The sequence below is a fragment of the Lissotriton helveticus genome, chromosome 5_1, assembly GCF_964261635.1.
Source record: "Lissotriton helveticus chromosome 5_1, aLisHel1.1, whole genome shotgun sequence".
Taxonomy (NCBI): Eukaryota; Metazoa; Chordata; class Amphibia; order Caudata; family Salamandridae; genus Lissotriton; species Lissotriton helveticus.
In genome coordinates, this window is record NC_136065.1 from 706,642,393 (window position 1) to 706,667,972 (window position 25,580).

The 25,580-nt window shown below is 48.8% G+C and overlaps 1 protein-coding gene across 5 annotated transcripts in view; it reads left to right on the plus strand.

Moving 5' to 3' along the window:
• The window catches only part of LOC144754853 (uncharacterized), a 979,506-nt gene that overhangs the window by 154,591 nt on the left and 799,335 nt on the right, over window positions 1-25,580 (plus strand). Inside the window, exon 3 of one of the 5 annotated variants that reach the window (XM_078643113.1) lies at window positions 17,528-17,587. The exons of 3 other annotated variants lie outside the window; for them this stretch is intronic. The gene's annotated coding sequence lies outside the window, so the exon portion shown is untranslated. Of the gene's footprint in view, window positions 1-17,527; window positions 17,588-17,691; window positions 17,759-25,580 lie in introns of those variants that run through there. One more of the 5 variants, XM_078643114.1, reaches the window with a different exon arrangement.

Genomic DNA, 25,580 nt, shown 5'->3' on the forward strand with positions numbered 1-25,580 from the left:
TTCGCACACAGGCCCCTCCCGCCAGGCGCCTTTGCTCCGCGGCGTCTTGCTGCGCCTGTCCGGGCCGATGAGTCACGCGAGGCCCCGACTTCTGCACTGCAACTAGGCCTCAGCCCGGCCCGCAGGTAGTCCGCTGTTTCTGCACTCGAGCTTGCAGCCCGGTCCTTTTGTTCGCTGCCGGGTGGTTGCCCTGTCTACGTGCCGTTATCCTGGGGAGAAAGGTCCGAGGTTACACTCCAGAAAAGCCGATAATTAGCGGATTTATTTGCTTGGTCGGCGGAGATGCGAGATCAAGCAGCCATTCCGCTTTGCGTCAAAGCCACGCCCCCTTGCAAGGCTACTTTGGTGGGTGGCACAATCAGCGCTGCAAGCCCACCAGTAGCAGTTAATTTACCAGCCCTGGGTATCTGAGATACCACTTTACAAGGGACTGACAGGTAAATAGGCTAAACCGGTGTAGACCAATCTAACCACATTTATCACAGAGAGCACACACACTCCACACTGAACAGCAATGCTAAAGTGCCCAGAGTCCTAAGACCACCAACACCATGTCAGAAAAAAGGCTAGGAGAAAGGCAAAAAGTTTAGGGATGACCCTGCAAAAAAGGCCAAGTCCAATACCTAGTTAATGGCGGCTGCCTGGATCTCAGTTGGGATGGACTGTGTCATTGCACCCTGCAGGCGTGTTGCGATGTGACAGTGTGGCAAACTGTGGAACATGATGATATATAACAACTGTATAAACATTGAAACAAATAAAACATGAGCACCAAGTGGTGCAAAACTTGCAGTTCCGTAGTAGGGGTTCATGTCATTGGTTGCTCGTGCCGATGTCCAGAAGGATGTGGGGAGTGCAGTAGCATCTGCCGTAGCCAGCTGATTCTACTGGGTGGGGTGGACCTGGGTATACCTCCTCTGGTGCCAGCATGGCAAGTTCCATCGAAGCACCAACCTCGCTATCTCCATGATTCTCAATGTTCTATAACGAGAATCTTCCCCATCCCAAGTCTCAACCCGACACCTGTCACTGAAGTTCTTTTTTTGGGAATTGGTGTTGTTCCGTGAGTTGTTGGAGTAATGCTGGCCTTTCTCTAATGCTTTCTGTCTCGTTCAAATTGCTTAGTTGCTGTTGCAGTCGATTCTTGGAGTGCCTTCGGTGGTGTGAGGAGATCCGGGAATTTGTCTTCTTTGAGGAGGCCCCCTGTTCCAGTTCTAGCCCTAGGATCTCCGCTGCTTCAGGTTGTGTGCGGTTATATAGGTTTCTCCATTCCAGACAAACACAAGGCAAAAGGGATGCCCCATTTATATCTTACCCCCTTGTTTCTCAAGAATTTTCTAACAGGCGTCATAGTACGCCGTCATTGTAAGGTAATGATGGACAGTTCCCGGAATAAGCGTACTTTGTTCCCCTCGAAGGTGATGTGGGATTGATCCCGCACTGCAGTCGTTATACGCTCCTTTTGTCTGTAGTCGTGGAGGCATGTGAGATTGTCTTGTGGTGAGCCGGGGGCCCTGTGTGTACTGTTGAGAGAGAGTTCCTTCCCTCCAGCTCCGGAACGATGTGGCGGAACAATCACAGTACGTAATCTTCCAGGTGACCTGCATCTACATGCAATGGGACACCCTTAATGCAGATGTTGGACCCGCGGGACCTGTTTTCCAGGTCCTCAAAGTGATAGTTGAGGTCCGCATTACTGTCCATCTCTCTGCGGCTCTCCTCCAGTTCTTCATCTCTGGCGTCACCCGACTGTTCCACTGAGTCTACTCTTTGGTCCAGCTCGCTCATCTCATGGGGTAAATCCTTGACCTCCTTTGACACCTCTGTGCGCAGGGGCACTATGTCAACCCGTAGCCTACTGAAAAGGGCTTCCATGAATCAGAGCGTGATGGGGGCCTTGTCAGCATCTTCTTGCCTCTCCGGAGGACCAGCGATGGTGCGATTCGGGGAGGTCCAGTCAGGGGCAGCCCCCGTCTTCTTGGCGGAGCCCTTGGTGAGGAGTTCTTTGATGGTGGTGGTGTCTTTTTGGGGTCTGGTTGAAGTCATTGTGTCTGCTTCCGGCGTCTCTTCTCCAGAGTGCTCCTGGTTGCGCATTTCTGCCCTCATTTCCGGAGGCCTAGCCGTGTCCCTTGCTCACTCTCCTGAGTAGTGTTAGTAGTCAAAGTTGCATAGGTCCTCTTCAATCATCGATCTCTAGGTGCTCTGTCAAGAGCCTTGGTTACCAGGGGCGCGAGGATGGATGGCTCCTCAGACGATCCGTACCTGTGACTGTTATCTTCCTTTCATTCGCGTATTGCGGTGTCTGGTGTCTCTTGACTTTATGCAGTGGCAGGCTTGGATATGCTCTTTGTGTTGGGCCCAGTGAGCTTGCAATTTCCTATCATTGAGAGTACCTGGCCCTGGGGACTCACGGTCGTCTATAGCTCCCTTCAGGGTGTTTGGTCTGCCAGGTGTGTCCAGTGTCCCACCAGATGTCGTAACTGACTGCAGGAGTGTTCCTGTCAGTGTCTGTGCCCCTCAAGGTATGACTGCTACCCGTTGGAACAGACCCTCTCCCCTCCCAGAGACTGTCCAAGGCGTTCATGGGCCAATGACCAGGGGGTTCCACCAAAGGACTGTTTTGCTGGAGGTCATTAACCACTGTCCCTCGGCCCCAACACCCCGGCTTTCCCTTCCCTAGCGGCACTTGGGTGTCTCCCAGAGTACAACGCTGTCTCAGGCATATGGACTCTTTCTTCTATTGGATGCTACGCGGGGCTGTACCACCAGTTGCCGCCGAACTATCCCCAGTATGCAGAACCACCTCTCCTACTGGGTGTCTTGATGGCAATGTGGTCAACAGCTCCCAAGGAGTCCCAGCATGGTTCCGATTGGGGGATGTTTGGGGGGAGGATGGGACGCAGCTTGGCCAACAATCCCTCCAAAGGCATCCTGCCCCCACCCTGGTCAATCCGCTGCACCTGCCAGCGTCTGTCAAGGTCTCAGCTGTGCCTAGGTACGCCTGCAGACATCCGGATCCTTTTGCTACTCAGACCTCATCCGGACCGACCAATCTTCCCCCTGCCGGCTGATCAGAACTGGCAGCAGGGTAGTACTGAGCTAGTTTGATTTCCTGCTGTGTGGTGCTCTCAGCTTCAAAACTGCCCGGCCGCCATCTTGTGTGTAGGCCGGCCCGTGTGTTGTGCAGGGAGTTGCTGCATTACTAAAGGCAGCCGCCGAGCCGTCACAAGCCACAAGTTCCCTTCCTCCGCATGACGCCACAGATTGCATTAAGTACTGCAAGTCTCTTGGAGCATTCATTCAGCTTCGATACGGGGAGGGGAAGAGGGAGGATCACAGCACATCCGGCAGTCTCTCTGCGAAACCACGCCCTTACCTCAGTCAATCCGTTGTGCCTTGGCACCTACCGGCGCTCCGGTTGTGCCCCTGTGTGTCCGTGTTTCTCCGAGGCCGACATGGTCTTATTCGCAGCTCAGTCACTGCTGTTAGGCCACCATCTTGCCTCTAGGCCAGGCCAGATGTCTGGCAGTTGCCAGGTAGGTGTCTCCTATCAGTCTTTGGGGGGGGGGGGGGGTTCGAGGCCCTGGATCAGCGCCTTTGAGCCTCCCTTGCCCTATACCAGCACTCCAGAATGGCTAGCCCCCCGCAATCCGCCAATTCAGATTTTGGCACTCCAGAATGGCTAGCCCCCCGCAATCCGCCAATTCAGATTTTGGTGCGGCAGAGCACTGTGAAAGAACTACTGCACGGGCACCATCTTGGACACGCCCCCAGCTCATCTTTCTTATACGTCAACTAAGCGTTCATCCTAAACTGCTCCGAAGTCTCCTGTTGTTTGGTATGCTTTATTAGACTACTTCTCCGTTCAGATCAAACAATTCAACGCAGCTAGAACAATATACCAGCTTATCTCAAGGGGCTGTTATATCCCTTCTAGTAACTATGCAACTGATCTTCAGTGTATCAAAGACATGAACACATCTTGCTAACTTACTGATGGCTAATGGTGTAGACACATACATCCAATCTTAAGTCCATCTATCTCAACTTGATTAAAATATATAAAAAAGGTCTTCTTGAGACTCTTAGCATCTATACGAAATAATGCATTTGTAATGCCCCTAGCACCACAAAAATGATTTCTTCTGTTACGAAATAGTTCGTAGTCGCTGTATAAAATAAGGGTAGAATCTCACTTTGATACAGCTCTGCAGTGATGTATCTTCTTTTTGTGCAATAAAATTAAATCTTTCTAAGCATTCTCTTCCTCTATTCTGACGTGCCCACACTGACCCCTCTTCTGTTTCTTCCAAAAACCGTGGACGAAGTCATCAACTTTCTTAGCACCATTCAGTTATGACTTCTCTTAGATCCCTGCTCCCTCTTTTCAACTGTGTACATTAGTTATTGGTGTTGCTTCTCCTTTCCCCAGTCATTCTCTCTCACGTTTGTGCTGTTGCCGAGGTGTCATAAACAAACGTCGTGGTTCCTCGACTCAAGAAGCTCTCAGCCAACCAGAAAAATTTGTCATATTTCTTGCTCCACCTTCCAGCAAAAGTGTTTAAAGCACCATTGAACACTAACTTTAATCCCCTTTAAGACTTCTACCTTGCTCCTGGGACCAAATCCATCCTAGTGGCAGCCCTGAATGTAATTCCTTTAGCCCTGAGTGACGATGGCGTTGCTTTGCTGATCCTTTTAATTCTGGAGACCACTTTTGTATTGTATTCAAGGCTCGCCTCCCAACTCAATGAACTAGGATCAGATCCCAAGTATCAAATTGGCTTCACTTTGCTCCCTTTTGTCTGCTAGATCTTAGTCTATCTCCCATGCACCTTTCCGTTTTACTTCTGCCTCATTATTTAAGGCGATTCAGAAAAGGGGGTGGTGATGAACAGAGTGTCTGAATTAAGCAGACCACTCTTACCCAGTCCAAAGATCAGGGCTTGATCCATCACCGTTATTTAGCTCACTGCCCCATCCCAGCTCAGAACCTGGCTATATGCAAATTAGTCTGTCCCTGGCCCAGTGCATCATGGGAACAGGGCAGACCAAACTACCAAGCCAATTCTTAACCAGAAAGGAGACAAGCTTCCGGGGACCGGTTTCTGCCATTTCAGGCGTCGTCGGCCCGGCTTGCTTGAATCCTGATGGAGCAGTGAGCAAGGGACTCATGTCTGAGTATACCCTGCCACACCTATAGTGGCCAAAAACGATTCAGAAAAGGGGGTGGTGATGAACAGAGTGTCTGAATTAAGCAGACCACTCTTACCCAGTGCAAAGATCAGGGCTTGATCCATCACCGTTATTTAGCTCACTGCCCCATCCCAGCTCAGAACCTGGCTATATGCAAATTAGTCTGTCCCTGGCCCAGTGCATCATGGGAACAGGGCAGACCAAACTACCAAGCCAATTCTTCACCAGAAAGGAGACAAGCTTCCAGGGACCGGTTTCTGCCATTTCAGGCGTCGTCGGCCCGGCTTGCTTGAATCCTGATGGAGCAGTGAGCAAGGGACTCATGTCTGAGTATACCCTGCCACACCTATAGTGGCCATAAGCGTGGAAGGGTATACTCAGATGTGAGTCCCTTGCTCATTGCACCATCAGGATTCAAGCAAGCCGGGCCGACGAGGCTGAAATGCCAGAAACCGGTCCCCGGTAGCTTGTTTCCTTCCCAGTATAAGAATTGGCTTGGTAGTTTGGTTTGCCCTGTTCCCATCATGCACTGGGACAGGAACAGACTAATTTGCATGTAGCCAGGTTCTGAGCTGGGATGGTGCAGTGAGCTAAAAAACGGTGATGGATCAAGCCCTGATCTTTGGACTGGGTAAGAGTGGTCTGCTTAATTCAGACACTCTGTTCATCACCACCCCCTTTTCTGAATCATTAATTAAGGCATTCTTCAGGGCTCTGCCTGGGGCTCTGCACTGTTGAGTGATTATGTAACTCCTCTTGCAACCACCTCCTGTATGTTAAACTTAACTCTGAAAAAACTAGGCTTGGACGTAATTTTCATTACACTGGTGTAATTCTAATCATTTTTTGGAATTTTACATTATGCCTAAATTATGCCATTATAATAGTCAAGTCAATAAGCAGCCATTTGCAGAGAAAATATAGCACGAGTGCTATCATTTTTCATGCCATTCTTTTAAGCAAAATGCGTCCTTGTATAAAATGATTGCCGCAAGGAAGCATCTTGCACAAAAATATGGCACTAAAAAGTGGATTTGCATTTTGCATAATTATGTATTATTTTGCATAATTTTCCTGAAATGTCATTAATAACATAAAAGAAAATTACGTGAATTTCACACACCTTCAAAACAGAAAAATTAGGTCCTATTGCTTTTTCTGTGACGTCCCCCTCGCTAGGGACCTCAGATTGGTGGCCAGTCATTCTCTCACTTTTTCCTCCTGAGACTAACCGTTCCTTCAATTAGGCTGCACTGGACTTTGGTAATGGCTTTTTTTCTTTTGCTCACAAAGGTAGTTCAAAGTTCTGCAGCTTGTCTACTTGTTCTTTTGTGCATCAAACAGACTCTTGCAAAGCCATTCTGTTTCTTCAGGCTTTCTTTCTGGTCGGTCTACTGTTGTATCTGCTAACTCAGATCTCCTCCTCAGACTTGCTGGAATTCACATTTATTCATCATTCGTTCCCACAATGGTGATCATTCCTTGTCAATGTAGGCCACTTCTGTCTCAAAAAACGTGTATAAGTCTGTTTGAGTTGTCGTCGTTGATGTCATAATTTGTTGTTTTGGAGCGCATCTTTTCTGAACAGCGAGTAATAAAATACACTCACATTTTTTTAGCTATCCACAGTGAATGCGTGTGAGAGCAAATTTCCTATAATGCTTTCCAAACTGCATTATTTGTTCTGAAAACCTTGTTTCTGGTGAGTTGTATGCGCAAAAACGCATTTGTTGTTCAAGGTCCATTGATAATAATGAGATATTTGCTGAATTTTGTGCTGCACTTTATGATGAGTGACTTTTGCAAGAATAGTTTTTAGGTTCGATATCCCTGGAACAGAAGGAGACATACTATCTAATCAAGAAGTTACAGAGAAGATTAGGAACCACGTGAACAAGGGTTTTGCTGTGTTTATGTTCTGGGCAAGTGAGGTGCTCTCTTGTGCTGAACCCAGGCATACAAATTATGGTTTAGTATCAGCTGCAGCTATCAGCCCGAATCTCTCTTAATATGTCTTCTTTAAATAGCTCATCTTGCTTGCTTTTTCAAGGCGGTTTGTCTCTTCACGTCCTCCAGATTTCGTTTTCCCAGGGACCTTAAGGTTTAGAATGGCTTACAGGAGGCAACAGGATCGCCCTTCTTCTTGACGTACTATAAAGTTTGATGTATTGACGTAAGAACAAGGCTCATCGTAACATAAGTGTTTTTTAGCAGTGCTTCCCACACTTTTTAAAACCACAACCCACTCTTCAGTGCGACAAACGTTCGCAACCCACCTAGCTTTAATGTACATAAGGCAGGGACTATTTTTTTAAATTAATAGTAGACATGCTGTCAAATTGCTGTGAATTGCCAAAATAAGATACTCTTTACAACTGTTTGCGTTCCTTTTTAAGAACTATTTTTTGCAAATTGTCAGGACCTTGACCATGGCCTCCGATTTGTCTTTATCCGACTGTTACATTCCATATAGCATGAACACTGCCCAAGGGCTTTGGAAAACTTGACATGAGCACCAGATTACATTACATGAGGTCGGATTCATTTTATTTTAAGTACTAAAAATTAAAGGATTTGCCCAAAGCCACTGCTGAGACTCTAACCAAGTTCCCCAGATCCAGAGTAAGCAGGTTTTGACGTTAGGCCACATCCATATTTCTCAATTTATGTTTGATAGTCATACACAAGTCGGATAACTATATGACCACGTATATTGAGCACATTCTATGTTGATATGATTTTGAGAAGTAAAAAAAAGCTTCAAGAAATACTGGAAGGGTCTTCGGGAGTCTTGCTTAGGAATACTTACAATTTCTTTTTTTATAACCTGGATTTGCACCAGTAGGGCTAGAATTTTTTTTAGAGTGGGGGTGCTGACATCAAAGTTACATTAGAGAGTCATACGGATTATGAAAAATCCTAGCTACACTCAAAGTGTGCCAAATGTACCATTTAGAGCACTCTTTCGCTAATATATTACTAAAGAAACATTTTCATTGAAATTGCCAATAAATTTGCATTGTCATATAGTTTTACTGATAAAACTGTATAGCACACGTGATAATGTTTGGAAATCATGTAACCCACGCTACCTCACCATCAATAACCTCTGTAATGCTGTGAAAATAGATTCCACAGAGACACATCTTCAACTTCATAATCTTCTCTTCTCCATCTTCACCCTTCTCAGGCTCTGTACTGTCATTGATGGAACCAGTTGAAAAATACCCCTGACGTCTTTGGATTCGGGCCGCACTGATTCTCCTCTCGTTTTCCTTCTACCCTGTTGCCTTCTCGATGTCCTGATATCAGTGTTTATACATTTTGTCACCGACATTAATCGCCATGCCAGGTTCTCCTACCACCTGTTTGTCAATGGTAGGCATACTTGCCTTTTGTTCAGCTTGTTAGAGATTCATTTCTTGCTCATACAATTCCATCATTTAAAACTATGTTCTTGCGCTTCCTAATGCTCATTACTGCTAGGACAGAAAGTTTCCTTTCTTCTGTGGTCTCCAACGCTATTCCATCTCTTTATCTATGTTGTTCCGTAGTGACTCCATTCTCTTTTCACCCTCGGACGGGAAACTCTGGGGACTCTCTGACATCTAAAGGAGGCTGCACACATAGTACCATCATGGCAAGAGGCCATCACCCCCCCTTAGCATGCATTCCGCAAATAAATACACTCCACACACGTGTTACTTGGGAAAAGCTGCTGCAGGCTTATTACATACAACGTTATGTAATCATTGTGGGTTAGCTTACGGGCGATCCAAGGGCAGGCAGCATTCGCGCCACCTGCCTGCCTGATGAGCCAAGCAGCACTGTGGCGAACCACCTATGTACTGCCCCTTCTGGTAATCCCTTCCAGGATCACCTGACCATTGGTCCCTTGTACTCACACCGCTTTCGGGGCGGAGCGGAGCTAGGCAAGCCCCCGGTTGTTCAGGCCCACAACCGCCCGAAGGACTAATGGGGCGCCAACACGGTTTCCAGGAACCTGCCATGAGGCTCCTGGGCTCTGGCACCCCTATGTGCCGTGCTGAGGTACCCTTCTGTACCCATATGCTTCCAGATCGCCCTGTAACTCCTCCTGCAACGAAAAAGTAAAACATTAAAACGTTCTTGCCATATTCCTTACTCTGACACGCTGGGAAAGCGGTAGGGTGGGAGATAGCGTGTCCCCTCCCGAGGCATCCCCGGCGCGCCCTGTGCATAAAAGAGGCAGGGGAAATGGCGAGGGGTGCTTAAGTACCCCCTGCCCTGCCTGATGCACCGAACATGACGTGTCGCCCCACGACCCCCGACGAGACCCCCGCCCCCCCACCGAGGACAAGAAGGAGGGGGAGGGGAAGAGGGAGGGGGGTGGTGGAAATCCGATGGCACTAACATGCCGCCCTCTTGAGCGGCCCCCTACGGAGGCCCGGGGCAGCCACATTCATCATATTGATCGGCACCTCTGCCCTCTTCACCTATTCAAAATCTACAAAATTGCATTATTCTTCCACTGTGCTAAAATGTGGTTCACAAAATAGTTCTTAGTAAGTGGGTGTAGTGGGGTAGTTTCCTCCTCTTTATCCAGGAATACATTGCTGAATTCATCAAAAATCAACCCTTGACTCCTTTTCTACACCCAGGATCCCCTGCAAGCTCTTGCAGCTGAGATCATGCCAACATGCAGTACTTTGTTACTCAAAATTGAACTGCTTTTAGGTATTCATTAATAACAATCTTGCAATCCCTCCACCTAGAATAGCTTACATCTTTCCCCATAATTATGCACTAGACATGATGTAAACAGTGACTTGTCGGAAGGATACACAATCCACACAGTCTGGCTGTGGGGTGTAAGTGTCTCTGATTTACTGCCGATACCATGGCTCTATTTGTTTAATTGATGATGCGTAAGCAAACACTTTCCCCTCAAAAATACCCCTTTTCCGGCTTTCATCTTCTTTTTCCTCTACATCTTGAGGCTGTGGACATGCTCCAGGGGCTAACATTGCACTTCTGTAGTAGGGCATCTCTGTGTATAGTCATAATCTAGTGAATAGTCCCGCCCATGTGCGTGGACCCCGGAGCAATCAAAAATAATCTCTTAAGTTGTCAAAACATGCAGAACTGCACAGACACTTAAGAGAGAATTTAAAGACAGATAATGCAGCCTGTAACCACAGGCTACACTGTCCAGTACTTCAACTAGAAATTCCACCAAAAACCACAAACAGCACAGCCTGTCCAGATTTCTCTACAGAGAAAAACCTTGCCTTTAACAGCAAAACCCTCTGGAATGATAGAGAGGAAGAAGTGGACAGACAAGCCCCATAGGCTGCCATTATGTGGCTCAGAACAGGATACTGTGCCTTTAAGAGAACTTTCCAGAAGTCTCACAGTATCCCAGAATGCACTGCAGGTCCCTTTTACTTTCAGTTATTTTTTCCAGCTCCTGCAAGCAGGACCCTGGAGCATTGAGCTCTCCCTTTTCAAGGGTTTAATTGGTGATTTTTCACTTTTTTCAAATTGTTTGAGTGCTTTTCTTAAAGTACTTTGGCGTTTCTTCCTTTTGTTTGTCTTGGTGCGCTCTTCATTTGTCAATGTGCCTGCATTGTTTGACAAATGCCCAGAGTGCTCGAGGAAGAAGGCCAAGTCGGACCCACACGAGGTGTGCATCATCTGCCTTCCCTCATCTCATGTCACAGAGGAGTGTGTCATCTGCCAGGGTTTCTCTAGCAGAACCCTGAAAGATAGGATGAAGATCAGGCTCCAAGGCCTGGAGGACAGAAGACTAAAGGCACAAGGTGGGTCTGGAAGGGCTTCCTCTGCCCATGCTGAGGCCTCTGGGGGGCTCCCCAGGGGCAGGAAGACCAGCAAACGTCCCCATTCTCCGTTGGTGTCGATTGCACCGACTACGGCGTCGAGAGGGATGACTACAGTCTGTTCCCCGTCTCCCCAGGGCTCTGGGTTGAAGCGGCGTCGACGCTCGACGCCGAAGGAACTGAATAGACCGCCGTCGAGATCACCAGTGACGATTTCGTCGTCGTCTCCGTCGGCGTCGTTGTCGTCGTCGAGTAATCGACGTCGAGAGGTGGCCCGGCGTCCGCGCTCGCCGTGGAGGCGACACCGCCGTTCGCCGTTGGCGAAGAGAAGGAGGTCGTCGTCGAGGGGATCCTCGACGTCAAGAAGGAGTTCGCCGTCGAAGAGACGCTCGCCGTCGAGGCGGAGGTCGCCGTCGAGGCGAAGATCGCCGTGGAGGCGAAGGTGGTCGCCGTGGAGGCGAAGGCGTTTGCCGTCGAGGAGGAGACGCTCGACGTCGAGGGGCCGACGCTCGCCGTCGGGTCGACGTTCTTCAACGCCTAAGAGGCGCAGAAGGAGTTCTGGTGCCAGGAGTCAGTCTAGCAGGCGGCAGGTGCCGATAGGGGATGCTCCAACGCCCCAGCCTAGAAAAGAAGGCAGTTCACCGGGCTCGGTGTACTCTGAAGTGTATACGCCTTCTAGGCCGAAGTAGGTTACGCCCCCTCCTCCATTGCCCAGGGGACCACCTCCAAGGGCTCCCACCCCGCCTCCACTTCCACCTCTACCTCAACCTCTACCTCAACCTCAGCTTCTGGCTGACAGGCCTCCTCCGGTTCCCCCGAGGTCGGCTTTGCTGCCTCGATATCCGACGCCCCCTAAGGGGATCCCTCGGCCGACGGCCCCTGTTGAGCAAAAATCGCCCGTTCCTGTGAGGCCGGCGGAGCGCCCGAAGCCAGGGAGCTCGCGATCTCGCTCCGGTCGCAGGGGGAGATCGCGAAGTCGTCACAGGTCCTCAACGAGATCAAGACGGCGTCACAGGAGGCGAAGATCACGGTCCCGCACGGGCTCTTCCGGGACCAGAATCTACTCACCGACTTTGTCGGAATCCCCGGGGACGAGAGTATCTCCGATGGACGACATCAGAACATTCCAGGATGTTCTCCTGAGGGGTGCAGCTAAGTTGGGGATCACGGTGACGGTGCCTACTCCCACGACGTCCGTGATTTTCGAGATTCTGCATAAAAAACATCTGTCTTGACCTTTACTGCCTCTTGTGCCAGGACTGGTAGAGCCCGCAGAGGAGTTGTTTCTCACCCCTGCAGTGATGAAGGCCGCTCCCTCCCGGCTCCTTAAGAAGTACAGAGCCCGGGATTCTGACCCGGCCTTTCTTCGGATGGATCCTACTCCGGACTCTGTCATAGTGATGGCGGCTAGGAAGCAGCATGCCACCTCCCCGTCTTCTACTGTACCTCCTGACAAGGAGAGCTGATGGATCGACTCGGCAGGCAGAAAGGTCTGTGGGACGGCCTCTACTGCGATGAAGGTGGCTAGTGCTGCGGCTTTGCTAGGGCGATACGATCGTGCCCTATGGGAGTCCCTCCAGCAATTTGCGGAGTACCCTCCCCGGGAGAAGAAAGAGGATTTTCAAGAGATCCTGAAGGAGGGGATGCTGGTGTCGAACCAGCTCATCAGCGCGGCTGCGGATACGTCTCTTCTGGCGGCACATGGGTACTGTCATGGTGTCAACCAGCGGCGCCACGCGTGGCTTCGACTTACATCGCTGAAGCCGGAAGCTCAGCAGCAGGTGGCCAATTTGCCTTTCTCTGGGGAAACCCTGTTCGGCAAGCATGCGGATGACGAAATTGCCCGCATGAAGGCGGAGGCCGAGACCCTAACGGCGGTCGGGCTGGAAAAGCCCAAGGAGAAAAAGACCTACCGCCCATTCCAGAGACGGTTTGGGGCGCAGGGCAGAGGGCGTGGACAGACTTCGGGACAGCAGCAACAACAGCAGCAGCAGTTCCGGAAGCCCTTCCAGAAGCGCCAGAAGGGTAGAGACAGCCAACAGTCCGCAGCAGCGAACAAAGGCCCAGCTGGGTCTCGACCCTGAGCGGTTACTTCCCCTACATCTGTTACCCGCTCCGGTGGGGGGAAGCGTTCAATTTTTTCTGGCAGAGTGGAGAAAAATTACTCATGACAAGTGGGTGCTGAATATTGTTTGCAATGGATACAGTCTTTGGTTCACCAGCCCGCCTCCATCAATTCCACCGGTCAACTCACAGTTTCAACTGCGCGAGCTCCAGGCGGAGGCCGATATCCTGTTAAGGAAAAGGGCGATAGAAGACGTACCTCTGTCTCAAAGAGGAAGAGGTCTGTACTCCCGGTTCTTCCTGGTTCGCAGGAAGGACAAGAACGAGTTCAGGCCCATTCTGGATTTGCGACAAGCAAACAAGTGGATTCGCAGAGAGAAGTTTCGCATGCTGTCGTTGCATCCGATTTATCCTCAGCTGCAACAGGGAGACTGGCTATGTGCTATAGACCTACAGGATGCGTACTTCCATGTGCCCATTGCACACAAACACAGGAAGTTCCTCCGATTCCAAGTCGGCGCCAATCATTATCAGTACACAGTACTGCCATTCGGACTCAAGTCTGCGCCCAGAACATTCTCGAAGTGCATGGCAGTGGTAGCCGCACACCTAAGGAAGAACAAGGTGTTTGTCTACCCATACCTGGCCTCCTCCTTCTCGGAAGCTCAAGCGCACTTCCAGAAGACGTGCGTTCTCTTGAACAAGCTGGGGTTGCACATCAATATGTCCAAGTCGGTCCCGACTCCGGTCCAGTGCATACAGTACTTGGAAGCCTCCATCAATACGCTGTCAGCAAGCGTGTCTCTTTCGGAGGAGAGACGATTATCACTCCTTCGGAAGGCTCAGGCTCTTCTGACCGCTCCATCTACAACAGTGAGGACGGTGTCTTCTCTACTGGGGTCGATGGCCTCTTGTATCTTCCTCACGCCACACGCACGGCTGCACATGAGACCATTGCAGGAGAGTTTGGAGGATCAGTGGGATCAGAGGAAAGGATCGTGGACGACAAGGTACGACTGTCTCTGCATGCTCTTCAGTCTCTGAAGTGGTGGTGTTCAGCGGAGAATCTCCTCAGAGAGGTTCCCTTCCACAAGGGCATTCCCACACAGACTATCGTAATGGATGCGTCTCTCCACGGCTGGGGGGTGCACTCTGGAGACTTACAGATACAAGGAACGTGGTACCCGACGGAGTCCACGTACCACATCAATTTCCTGGAACTCAGAGCTGTTCACTTGGCACTGAAGGCCTTTCTTCCGTCCTTCCAGACCAACTCTCTGCTTGTGCAGACGGACAATACGACCACGATGTATTACCTCAACAAGCAGGGGGGCTCGAGATCGCGCACTCTGTCACAGGAGGCGCAGGCGATCTGGCACTGGCTTCTAGCCAGAGGACTGACGATAACGGCTACCCATCTGCCAGGTGTGCAGAATGTTCAGGCCGACGCACTGAGCAGATTGATTCAAGAAACCACGAATAGGTCATAAACGACGAAGTACTAGGAGAAGTCTTCGCAAGGTGGGGGACTCCAGACGTAGATCTGTTCGCCACCGCCGAAAACAGCAAATGCTGAGACTTCGCCTCCAGGTACTACCAGCAAGGGATGCTGGGGAATGCGTTATGGATCAACTGGTCGAACAGCTTTCTGTACGCTTTTCCACCCATTCCCCTGATTCCGGCGGTGCTCATCAAGCTGTCCTTGTCCAGGGCGCGGATGATCCTGATTGCCCCAGAATGGCCCAGGCAGTGGTGGTTCACGGACCTGCTTCACCGGTCTCTCCTTACTCACATACGGTTGCCGTGCAGGCTGGACCTTCTCACGAAGTGTGGGGGGCAGATGGTGCACCCCAACCTCTCTTCTTTGAGTTTGGCGGCATGGCTCCTGAGATAGTGCAATATGGCCATTTGAATCTACCAGAAGATTGTATGGACATACTGAAGGAGGCTAAGCGACCTTCCACTAGGACTTCCTATGCTTACAAGTGGAAGAGATTTTGCCTCTGGTGCAAGTCCAAGAACTATGACCCGACGACGTGTAAGGAAGATGTTATCCTTCCTTATCTGCTACATTTGGCGCAGTCTGGCCTTAATGTCCATTCCATTAAGGTTCATCTCGCTGCGCTGACTGCCTACAGGAAATGCCCTTCACAGGCTTCCTTCTTCCAGATCCCTGTGATCAAAGATTTTTTGGAAGGCTTGAAAAAAGTGTTCCCTCCTGTCCGGCTTCCTTTGCCTTCATGGGAATTGAACGTGGTGCTGTCCAGATTGATGAAGGAGCCTTTTGAACCTATTCATAAGGCATCGTTGCAGCACCTGTCCTGGAAGGCGGCGTTCCTCGTCGCCATTACATCAGCCCACAGGGTGAGTGAAATTCAGGCGTTGTGTTGCCAAGAACCTTATACTGTATTTCATGCTGCTAAGGTTGTTATGCGTACTCATCCTAAATTTCTTCCAAAGGTTATATCTGATTTCCATGTTAACCAGACCATAACTTTACCTACATAGTTAATTTCAAAGGTTTTTGAACCATTGTAACTGAAACTTGTTACATAAATCGTACTCTATAATTAATAAGCACTGGCACCTGTTGCAAGCGGATAGGGACTTACAACCATTTATTGGTGAGAGACCGAGTATAACTTTTAAGAGAGGAAAGACATTGGCTAATGATCTTAGTCCCAGTTATCCGGTTAAGTCACCTAAGGTATGGCCCACGAGCATTACAAAAGGATTTCATAAATGTGGGCGTTGCAGTTCATGCAGGTGGGCCAGAAAGAAGGTAACAAATTTCAGTTACAATGGTTCAGAAATCTTTGAAATTAACTCATTTATAAATTGTGATACTACCTTTGTAGTTTACATTATAGTTTGTACTTGTGGGCTAATATATGTTGGTAGCACAATCAGGATACTTCGTGACAGAATGGTGGAACATTTTCGAGCCTGGAAAAATGGGGACACTAGGTACCCAATTGCTGCCTATTCAATACAGAATTCGAAAAACAGAGATGAGCATGTATTTAGTTATTATGGGATAGATCATATAACTCAAGACCCACGAGGTGGTAACAGACTATTGAAACTGAGACGTAGAGAAGTTATTTGGATGATGAAATTGAGAGCGGTTGAGAATGGTTTGAATATTGACAATGAGTATCAGTTTTTTCTGGGGCAAGATTGATGATTATAAGATCAGTACATTATAGAGATGATGAATATGCTCTAAGCCGATTAAATACAGAAGCTGAGAAGAATGTAAAATACCGATTTGTGGTTTTAGGTGATTTTGGAAAAGGTATATTCCAGCTGATGTGAACCTAAACTGCACGTTAGTAAATAGAAAGGATGAAGAGATTGTTATGATTAAGCAACATTTGAATAATTGAACTGAGTACATATGCCCAAGTTTCTGTGATGTATAGTCATGAGATGTAGACACACTTTATGTATAGAGAACTGACTTTATATTTATTTAGAATTGTACTGCTGCATAACAAAAATGCTTTAATTGTGTATTTATATATATATATAATACTGATATATTAGGTTGACTCTTCACTGGGAGATTGGGCCAGTACATTACTAACAAGAGTATTGTCAACTATGACCACGCGTGCACTCCTTTATCTTCTCACTATCTATGTGTATAACTTACTTGTTTTAATTGAACCTTTTAATATCTACTCACCAATACTCTCTAGTTTCCTATAGTATATTGAAGGTAATTTGGAGAGAGGGATAGGCTGATTTGAACTGGATAAGGCTCTTACTTGTAGAGAATTACCGAGTGTTAAGCCCGTAAGTCAGGCATAGGGTCTTATATATATGGGAATTTAGAGGATAATTTATGGGAAGATATGTAATTGTTACAATTCGATTTATTTCGAGGGATTTTGAAGCCATATATAGAATAAGACTCTTGGAATATAGAAGAATACTGAGTATTATGTAACTACAGTAAGAGTGCTGTATAGATTATTGGCACTTTTTTACAGACATTTTGTGTTCTTATTTTGGTGATGACTAGTTGCGAGTCAAATGGTTACGGATAATTGAAGATTTAGAAGACTAAATGTTCGTTGTTTGTAGTATACTACAAGATGGCGCCCGTAACAGAAGGGGATAAATAGACATTACAAGATGGCGAATGGACAGCATGCCAGACGGACGAGTAAAGATATAGGCTAGGGAGAATATGAAGATTTAGGAGACTAATTGTTAGTCGTTTGTCGTACACTACAAGATGGCGCTTGTAACGTAAGGGAATAAATAGACATTTCAAGCTGGCTCTTGTGCAGCACTCCGGACAGACTAGTGAAGATACACACTAACTGCGACAGAGGTACTATGTTTGTTTGTCTAAACGAGATTTGCTGTACTCATAAGGATTTAGCTTGTAAATGTTTGTTTAGTCCTCTATATAGATGTTTATTTCTGTATTTCAGAAATAACGATTTTGGATAAAGGATCTGGTTGTGAACTAAACGGGAACGCGAGCGTTGAGGGTGAGTGGACTGTAACTCTGGATAATTTAATATACACATGGATATGGACGTAGAATAGTGTGATATGCGTATTCTTTGGTTTTAGTAATTTGCAAGTGGAGACACATACACGGAACAAGAGAATAACGGAGTGGACAATATTTACTCTATCTCGGAATTGTAGATATAGAGGTAAAGGATATGTAACGTATGGTAACTCGTTTAATAGATAGATTTGAAATTTTTACAACAAATTAAAGTGTGTTGTATACGCTGAATTAGGAAGGATCAAGGGATGAGGGTTGCTGTAGGGTGGTTGTTACCTCATTATGCAATGTTGTTACAACTGGGTAACGTTATTTGTGACCATCATATATTTACTAAATAAATTATAATTTATATATGTCTGACAGAGAAGAGGCTAACAAGAATGGATATCATTTCATGTTTATGATTTAAGATTTAAAAGATGGATCGAGTATGAGTTGATGATTACATTAGGGTGGATCATCAGGATAATATAGGTGAATACAAGATAGTTCGAGGCATGTGGGCTGCTAAATTCATATCTTAGCATTAGATCGCCGCCTAGTGTTGGGCTCGGATGATCGCACATTGTTGTCCTGGAAGAGTCTTCGAAGTATCCTGAGATAGGTGGCTCCTCCCCTGGACTACAGTGCGCATGGGCATCGGCTCCATCCCCAGATTGTTTTTTTCCGCCATTGGGTTCGTATGTGGTCTCGACGTCTTACTGTCGGAACCAAGTAAAACTAACTTTTAGCGGCCAAAAGGCCTCGATTTTCTTGCGTCGGTATTGTCTGCGCACGGTCTCGAGTCTTCCGTCTCTTGGAGCCGGAATAAGCGGAGTTTTCTTCGCTCTCGGAACTTTGAGGCCTTCTCATCGCGACACGACTGCAAAACTTTTCAGACATGGAGCGGAGCCCGTTTAAGTACTGCCCGCTCTGTGGGTCCAAATACCCACACATCGATCTACACCCCGTGTGTAACAAATGCCTTTCGCCTGACCACGACGACGGCAAGTGCAAGTTGTGTGCACAGTTCCGCTCGAAGAAGACTCTCAAGCTTCGGCGCGCGGTGCGCATGGAAGCTAAACAAGCGGCCCCGGATCCGGAGAACATCTTCGGCGACCAGGACGAAGAGGACCAGGGTCATCATCTCCAAATCTCCCCACCCGAGACGGAGGTCGAGGCGGATCCGGGAGACGACGACGGAGTCGCGGGTCAAGGCCTTGAATACGTCGACGAGGTAGGAGACGACGATGAGATTTATGGGGCCGCGGCAGACAGCTCGGGGGACGAGCTCTGCCCCGAAGGTTACGAGGATACCGACCGGGACACGGGATCGCCTGTCGGCCTTACCCAAGACCCGTTGCCGCAAGCCACAGCCCCGCCTTCGGGCCCGGCCACGGACTTACTTGCTGAGCAGACTGTTTCGAAACCGAAACCGAAACCATCGGGATCGACAACACCTAAAATGGCCGACCCGAAAACGAAACCGAAACTTAAGGACTCGAGTGTCCCTAAGATGGCTGCCGTGCCGGTGAAAACGACGGTGCCCGCTACCCCATCGACTCCGTCGACCTCCGGTCCGCAGAAGTCGAAGAAGTCCGTCGATTCCGATGCTGCAAAATCGAAACCGACGCCAGAGGAGGGGTCCTCCAAAAAAGATGGTCGGCACGGGTCAGCGGCTACGACGCCGTCCAAGCCCGCCAAAGTCGGCTCCAAGGAGGCTACGCAGGCACACGGAAAGAAGTCTGCGCCCCGAACACAGGAATCGGAGGCGGTTAAGACAGGATCCGCGCCCAAAGCGCACAAGGCCCACAAGGACGTCGGATCCGAGGGAAAGATCAGACCATCCTCGTCAGCGCCGAAACAAACTGTGAGTGAGCCGTCCCTCATAGCCGAATCACTGCAAAGAATCAGGGAGAAGGCCTTTGCCCCGTCGGCTCCGATACCATCGCCGCAGCCGCAAAAGGACACTCCAGCGAAGCCTTCTGGGAAACTTCTCTTTATTTTGCCGCCGAAGGAGGCGCCGAAAGCATTTTCAACCAAATCGGCACCGAAACAGGTGATTTCTTCACCGACTGGCCCGCTTCCACGTCGGGTACTCGAATCCGAGGACGATTCAGAGCATTTCATCGACGCTGACACAGGCAAACTGACCCTCTATAAGAGGAAAATCACTTCGGAGCCAGTGGACTCCTATGTCATCCCACTAAAGAAGAAGAGGGTGCCCCTTGACGCCTCAGGCCTCACGGAACCAATCCAGCCTCCTCCGAGACGGAGCCCTACTCCCTCCCCAGAACACTCTGCGGGTGAGGGGTATGATGAAGACGAGCAGTACAATTTCCCTATCAATGAACCTGATGCACAACCGGATTCATATGATGACACTGGTGACCAGAACACCCAGGGTGTGGGGCAGGACCCGCAGCTTTTTAATGCACGTGCATCCCCGACTGAAGATTCAGCAGGTTTTCATGCACTACTCGAAAGGGCGGCAGCCAATCATGATGTGGACATGCATGCCGACCCGGTTGAGGAAGACTTCCTTTTCGACACTTTTTCAGTCTCTGAAAGGACAGTAAAGACACTGCCTATGCTTAAAGGAGTCCTCAAGCATGCTGGGGACATATTTAAGGAGCCTACAAGAGCAAGAGTGGTCAACCCTCGCATTGAAAAAAAGTACAGACCTGCACCTGCGGACCCCGCATACATCCGGGGACAATTGCCACTGGACTCTCTTGTGGTCGCCAATGCCAGGAAACGTGCCAACTCCCAGACAACGGGTGAAGCTCCTCCCCCGGATAAGGAGTCCAAAGTGCTAGAGGCAGGGGGCAAAAGAGTAGCTGCACAGGCATCAAACTTTTGGCGCATCGCCAATACACAGGCACTCTTGGCGCGTTACGATAGGGCGCACTACGACACCCTAGAACAGATTGTACAACACCTGCCTCCACAGTTCCAAGAAGCCACCCAACTGCTCATTGAGGAAGGAAAGCTAATCTCAAACGCAGCCATCAAGTGTGCACTTGACGCTGCGGACACAGCTGCTAGAGCTATCAACACTAGCGTTATGCTGAGACGACAAGCGTGGCTTCGCATCTCAGGGTTTAAACCGGATATTCAGACAACAATCCTTAATCAGCCAGTCAATCCTGAAAGTCTGTTTGGTCCAGATGTTGACACCACCCTAGAGAAAATAAAAAAGGACACAGAAACTGCTAAGTCCATGGGGGCCCTGCAGTCACAACAGTTTCGTGGCAGCAATTTTCATCGCTCAGGTGCACGTGGAGTCACCAGAGGACAAATGGGTCAACAATCCCAGTTCTCTAAAGGTGGGGCACAATCCTCGTTCACAAAACAGAACAAGGGAGGTTACAGAAATAACAGCAACAGAGGTCGCGGCAAAGGAAACAACAGCTCCCGCTCCTCTGCTCCAAGCAAACAGTGACTCTCTGTCACTGCCCCCCGACCACTTAACACCTGTCGGGGGGAGACTGCAGCAGTTCCTGCCCGTCTGGAGAAACATCACCACAGACAGGTGGGTGCGACAACTAGTCCATTATGGTTATTGCCTAGAGTTGAAATCCACTCCACCCAACATCCCGCCAAGGCAAAGGCCTATGTCCGCAGAGCACTTGCACTTATTGCAGCAGGAAGTAGTGGTGATGCTGCAAAAAGGCGCAATCGAGCTCGTGCCGGTGGGAGAGGAAGGCACAGGGGTATATTCCCTGTACTTCCTTATTCCAAAGAAGGACGGATCTCTCAGACCCATTCTAGATCTACGTCCCCTCAACCTGTACATACTATCAGAACACTTCCATATGCTTACACTGCAACAGATTCTTCCCTTGCTAAACCAAGGGGACTTCTTAGCAACCTTAGATCTCAAGGATGCTTATTTCCACATTCCACTACACCCGTCCCACAGGAAATACCTCAGGTTCACTATTCAAGGCAAGCATTACCAGTTCAAGGTCCTACCCTTCGGAGTCACCACAGCCCCGAGGGTGTTCACCAAGTGCCTGGCGACAGTAGCGGCGCACCTCAGGAGGCAGAACATCCATGTCTACCCCTACCTAGACGACTGGCTCGTGCAAGCCAAGTCAGAGCAACAGTGCGCCGCAGACATGTCGACTACAATTCACCTTCTTCACGATCTGGGTTTCTCCCTGAACTACCCAAAATCGCATCTTCAGCCGGCACATGTCCGGCAGTTCCTAGGTGCGACGATCAACACCCTGACGGCCATGGCTCAGCCAAACCAAGTCAGGATAGACAGCATGCAGGCTCTGATCCAAAGGTTCAGGCCACAACACTCGCTTCCAGCGAGAGTGTTCATGCAGTTGATAGGCATGATGGCCTCCTGCATCTTCATAGTCCCTCACGCACGGCTACATATGCGCCCGCTCCAGGAGTGCTTAGCGAATCAGTGGACACAGGCTCGTGGGCAATTGACAGACCTAGTGTTGGTTACCAGTCGGGCATACGACTCTCTGCATTGGTGGACTCCACACAACCTTTGCAAGGGCCGACTGTTCCAAGAGCCTGTGCCGCAGATTGTCCTGACAACGGACGCATCTCTCCAGGGATGGGGAGCTCATGTGCTCACTTACACAGTGCAGGGACTATGGACGACGCAGCAACAGAAGATGCATATCAACTATCTGGAACTGATGGCAATCTTCATGGCGCTCAAGTCCTTCATTGTACATCTGTGCAACAAAGTCGTGCTAGTCCGGACGGACAACATGACCGCGATGTACTACATTCAAAAGCAGGGAGGCACCCACTCGCCACAGCTGTCTCATCTGGCTCAGAGCATGTGGAAGTGGGCCATTCAGAGGAACATTTTCCTCATGGCAGAACACCTCCCAGGAAAGGACAATCAGATGGCGGATCTGCTCAGCAGGTACAGCCATCAAATGCACGAGTGGAAGTTACACCCATCTGTCCTCCACCCGTACTTCCAGCAGTGGGGTCATCCGGAGATAGACCTGTTTGCCACAAAAGAGAACGCAAAATGCCAACACTTTGCCGCCAGGTTCCCTCACCCACAGTCGCAGGGGAATGCGATATGGATGAACTGGTCAGGCAAATTTGCGTACGCTTTTCCGCCAGCCCCTCTAATACCGCTGGTCGCAAGAAAGCTAAGGCAGCACGAGATGACTCTCATCCTAGTTGCTCCAACGTGGGCGCGCCAGGCTTGGTACACCACGTTCCTCGAACTCTCAGTGGTGCCGCATCAAAGACTGCGCCTCACGCCCAGTCTTTTGACGCAGAACCATGGAGAAATTCAGCATCCAGATCCGCAACAGCTCAACCTGGCGATCTGGCTCCTGAAGTCCTAGAGTTTGGATACCTTAACCTACCTCCGGAATGCATGAACATCATCAAGGAGGCGAGGAAACCAACTACTAGAGCATGCTATGCTGCAAAGTGGAAGCGTTTTGTCATTTACTGTACAGCCAATGACATCAACCCGCTAGATGCATCTATCCCCAACATCATCTGCTATCTGTTGCATCTTTACAAGTGCAATCTAGCGTACACTTCCATTCGGATACATCTATCCGCCATAGCAGCTTATCTCCAGAACAGGCAGCACCTCTCTGTCTTCAGAGTGCCTGCCATTAAAGCCTTCCTTGAAGGTCTGAAACGAGTCATTCCCCCAAGAACACCGCCAGCCCCGGTGTGGAACCTCAATGTCGTTCTCACCAGACTGATGGGACCACCATTTGAGCCACTGCACTCGTGTGAACTCCAGTTCCTTACGTGGAAAGTAGCTTTCCTTGTAGCTATTACGTCTCTGAGGCGTGTCAGTGAGCTGCAGGCGCTCACAATCCAAGAGCCATTCATTCAAATTCATCCAAATAGGGTAGTGCTACGCACTAACCCCAAATTCCTTCCGAAGGTGGTGTCACAGTTTCATCTAAACCAAACTATTGACTTACCAGCATTCTTTCAAAACCCGCAAACGGTGGCGGAAAGAATGCTCCATACCTTAGATGTACGGAGGGCGTTGATGTACTACATAGACAGAACACAACCCTTTAGAAAAACAAAACAACTCTTTGTTGCCTTCGCACCACAACACAAAGGCAACCCGATTTCCAAGGCAGGGATAGCCAGATGGATTGTTAAGTGCATCCAGATATGTTATCAAAAAGCCAAGCGCACTTTAACAATACCCCCCAGAGCGCACTCCACACGCAAACTGGGGGCATCCATGGCTTTCCTAGGGAACATTCCTTTAGAGGATATTTGCAGAGCAGCCACGTGGGTTACACCACATACCTTTACAAAACACTACTGTGTTGATGTGCATTCCAAGCAGCAAGCTGCTGTAGGACAGGCTGTTCTGAAGACACTTTTTCAGGTTTCTGCAGCTGGCACGGGCAACCGCCGCTGATGGAGGGACTGCTATGTATTCTATGCTAAGATATGAATTTAGCAGCCCACATGCCTCGAACTGAATATGCTACTTACCAGTATGCATCTGTTCTTGGCATGTAGGGCTGCTAACATTCATATCGCCCGCCCTCCTCCCCGGTGCCTGTCGCAGCTGCAGATATACTATTGTATTTATTCATTAGCATGGACATCCTTTACACTTTTCACTCCATCTTCTGCCACAATGGCGAAAAACAATCTGGGGATGGAGCCGATGCCCATGCGCACTGTAGTCCAGGGGAGGAGCCACCTATCTCAGGATACTTCGAAGACTCTTCCAGGACAACAATGTGCGATCATCCGAGCCCAACACTAGGCGGCGATCTAATGCTAAGATATGAATGTTAGCAGCCCTACATGCCAAGAACAGATGCATACTGGTAAGTAGCATATTCAATATACTGCATATACTTAGGCCAGCTTGCTCTTGGTGTTATTTTAACCTTGGCACTGGACTATAACCTTTTCTCACGGGTTAGTGGTGCAATGTGAGTTGGATGTGGTGTAACTATTCTTTCATACTCTTCTCTACTAAGACCTATGACTTTACTATTTTTCTTTCACTGTGGCTTTCTATTTTCACATTACTAGTATAAGACTTATGTGTAAGTCGTGAAGACTTATGAGAATTGTTTATTTGGTTACAGCCCTGAGGAAGTCTAAAGTGTTTTATAACTACACGACGAAACACGTGTTGGCTGCTGTGGCTGCTGTATCGAATATTCATGCTATTTGGAAGAACACAAAAATAAAACTGATGAACTTTGAACTGGAGATTTTGGACTTTGTGATCTAAGATATTGGGAAAGTGACAGAGGCCAATTGTGATGTATTATAAAACATACTGATATAATTTAATCTTGTGTATAGTGAGAGTGCTCGGAGAGATTTCATTTGTGTCCTGTATACAATTGTGTTATCAAAAGGCTAATAAGACCTTAGGGGTAAACCTAAGGCTCATTCCATCATGGGCAAAGCTGCCACGACTGCTTTGCTACGTAATGTTCCAATTGCAGAAATCTGCAAGGCGGCCACTTGGAAGTCGGTCCATACCTTTGCTAAGCATTACTGTCTGGATACTGATGCCAGGGCAGACGCTCAGGTTGGGTAGGCTTCGCTGCGAAATCTGTTCGCACAGTAGTGGTGTTATTTCTCTTTTCTCCACCTCCGCTTTGGTGTGGGGACGGGATTGCCATGCTATTCACTAGATTATGACTATACACAGAGATCCCCTACTACAGAAGGAGTAGTTTCTGTCCTATAACTCCAGTTCTGTAGTAGGGGTATCTCTGTTATAGTCATAAGCGCCCGCCCTCCTCCCCGGTGGAGAGAGATATTTATGTAAGGAATGCTACAGGTCTGGCGTGTTACGCCTTCAAAAAGAACTGAAAGTAAAAGGGACCTGCAGTGCATTCTGGGATACTGTGAGCCTTCTGGAAAGTTCTCTTAAAGGCACAGTATCCTGTTCTGAGCCACATAATGGCAGCCTATGGGGCTTGTCTGTCCACTTCTTCCTCTCTATCATTCCAGAGGGTTTT